This window comes from Priapulus caudatus, unplaced genomic scaffold (assembly GCF_000485595.1).
Source record: "Priapulus caudatus unplaced genomic scaffold, Priapulus_caudatus-5.0.1 Scaffold1482, whole genome shotgun sequence".
NCBI lineage: Eukaryota > Metazoa > Priapulida > Priapulimorpha > Priapulimorphida > Priapulidae > Priapulus > Priapulus caudatus.
In genome coordinates, this window is record NW_014578543.1 from 26,018 (window position 1) to 29,184 (window position 3,167).

Sequence of the window (3,167 nt, forward strand, 5' to 3'; positions counted from 1 at the left end):
ATTAAGGACAGGAGCGTGCTAAGAGCGTATCACTGCCGACTTAGAGCATGAGACTTAGGCAGTGCGATCAGGCATAAACCCTCAAATACTTTAATCCCGTCTTTTTGCGATGAAATATCAGCTGAACGTGCGAACGGACGCAGCAGCGAAAGTTCAATGTAGCATAACAGCTGTGTGCAGCCCTGTATAGCAGCATATAACGCTTCATGTACGAGATGGCCGGTTAGCTCAGCTGGTTAGAGCGTCGTGCTAATAACGCGAATGTCGCGGGTTCGATCCCCGTACTGGCCAAATTTTTTTTTATCGTTATTTATTTTCAACACTGCAGTTTGAATATATTTCAAATAATAATTGCGTCATCGACTACGGTTAACATTTATTTTTATTTTTATCACGATAAACACCGATTAAATAAATCTAAAATCCTACCGCAAATATCTCGACCACACGCCACGCGCTCTCTATTTATTCCTCACTCGCGTGCGCGTGGTAGGCCCCCTGAGCACTCTTTATCGACAGGGCTGCAGACCGCAGCAATGTAGTAAGTTAGTACACCTTCTCTACGGGAGCCAATATCGACACCTTTCTCTAGATTATCGTCTGCAAAAGCTGGTGAATTGGCGCTACCTGCGGCGCCAGGGCGGACCGGCGCCGTACGAACGTAAATTTAACGTATATGTGTGTGTGCGCGTGTGTATGCGGTGTTTGCAGAGTTTAAATAAGGGAGCTCTCGACAAATATCACGCTGATACGGAGTCTGTGTGGATGCAAACACTGAGTGCGAGCGTGCCCCGGTGGCAGACACGCCGTGATGGCAGACGCCCGCCCGCACGGGGCCGTACGTCACTCATTATACACACACACGCACGCACGCACGCACGCAAGCACGCACGCACGCCCGCACGCACGCACGCGTACGCACACGCACACACACACACACACACACACACACACACACACACACACATACACACACACACGTGCGCGCGCGCGTAAACACACGCACACACACACATATATTTATTTATTTGTTTACTTCATCAATTTTTATTAATTAATTAATTAATTTTTATTTGTTTATTTATTTATTTGATTTAGTTAGTTTTCTCTCTTTCTCTTACACACACACGCGCACATATGCACGCACACGCACACACACACACACACACACACACACACACCGCACACACACAACACAGCACACAACACCACACACACACACAATCACACACACACACACACACACACATTACAACACACACACGTGCCCGCGCGCACCGCACGCACCGCACGGCAACGCACGCACGCACGCACGCCTCGCTGCGCACGCCGGCCACCTTCGCGGCGATGACTGTTAGCTTTGACTCTCCGCTTAATCACCCCTCCCGAATCTCCCCGACCTAAGCCCCTTTATCTAAGCGGTGGCGGCCGCCGACGCCGGCGGCGGTCTTTGTCCGAGGCGGCAACGGCAGCAGCGGCGGCGGCAGGAGGCAGAGGGGATTTGTACAACTATGAATCAGCTTGTGGTGGCGTATTGACAGGTCCAGGATGTGGGGAGCAGTGCCGGGGGCGGAACATACACAAGCCGTGCCCCCGGTTAGTGTACAGAGAGGGGAGCGAGAGAGGGGCCGCGAGAGCAGAGAGAGCGAGAGGAGAGAGAGCGCGCGAGTAAGTGAAAGAGAGAGCGCGAATAGGATGAAGAGAGAGCGCGCAAAAGAGAGAGAGGGAGCGCGCGCGGAAGGAAGAGAGAGAGAGAGCGACGAGAGAGAGAGATGAGAGAGAGAGAAGAGGAGAGAGAGAGAGAGAAGAGAGAGAGACGAGAGAGACCAGAGAAGAGAGAGAGAGAGAGAGAGAGAGACAAGAAGAGAGAAGGAGAGAGAGAAGAGAGAGAGAGAGAGAGAGAGAGAGAAGAGAGAGAGAGAGGCCACGGATCGCGCTTGGTTTGCAGCGCCGTGAGAGAGAAGAGAGATGAGAGAGAGAGAGAGCGAGAGCGAGAGAGAGAGGCGAGAGAGAGAGAGAGAGAGAGAGAGAGAGACAGAGACAGAGAGAAGAGAGAGAGAAGAGGAGGAGAGAGAGAGAGAGAGAGAAAGAGGAGTGAGAGAAGAGGAGAGAGAGAGAACAGACGACAACAGAAGATCAGAGCGCGCCGCCGAGAAAGAGCGGCGCAAGCGAGAGAAGAAGCGCGCGCCGCGCGAGAAAGAGAGAGAGAAGACCGCAGAACGCGCGCAGCAGTGGTCGACATATAACAGAACACGACTCCACGCTCCGAACTATCAGCACTAGCACTGACAGTCGCTAATACTCGTCTCTCGCCTCCCACCTCCTCCTCCCCCTCCTCTAATGCCCCTCCCTTTACGACCGGTCCCACCGCCTCGTTACAATCTCTGCAGATTTAGGAACCGCCTAGACGAACACTTGGTTGGCTTAATGTGGCAGCTCGCGTGTTGTTGTGGAATAATTGTTTGATGGTGACCCCGAGTTTACATACTGTTTCGACGGTTTAGAGCTACTCGATGTACATTGTAGCGACAGTTGTAAACAAGTTATCTATGTAGCGCCCATTGTTAAATATTTTGATATATTGCTAGCGACAGTTTGTAAACAACTTGATATAGTGTTAGCGACGTTGTTCAAATATTTGATATTGTAGCGACAATAGTTACTTACTTGATATAATATTGTAACAGACGTTGTTTGAAATATGATATAGTGTTAAGCTTGTAGGGCGACACTGTTAAAGATAACTTTGATATATTGTAACGACAATATTGTTACTTACTTGATATATTGTCAAACGTTGTTAAAATATTTGATATATTGTAGCGACAATATTGTTAACGTTAACTTGATATATGGTACCAACGTTGTAAACATTTGATAATAATTGTAACGACAATATGTAACTTTTAACTGATTATATTGTAACTAACGTTGTTAAAATATTTGATAATATTGTAGCGATCAAATATTGTTAACGATTTACTTGATATATGTCCAGACGTGTTAAAATATGTTGATATATGTAGGCGACAATATTTTAAACTTACTTTGATATATTGTAGCGCGTTGTGAAATATTGATATATTGTAGCGACAATATTGTATAACTTACTTGATATATTGTACAACGGTTGTAATATTTGATATAGTGTAGCCTGTAGGACACTG

The 3,167-nt window shown here is 47.5% G+C and overlaps 1 non-coding gene across 1 annotated transcript; it reads left to right on the top strand.

The window, feature by feature from the left end:
* The first annotated feature begins 217 nt into the window (after positions 1-217).
* On the top strand, positions 218-291 carry Trnai-aau. The gene has a single exon. It is a non-coding gene; the product is annotated as a tRNA-Ile (tRNA).
* The last annotated feature ends 2,876 nt before the right edge of the window (positions 292-3,167 follow it).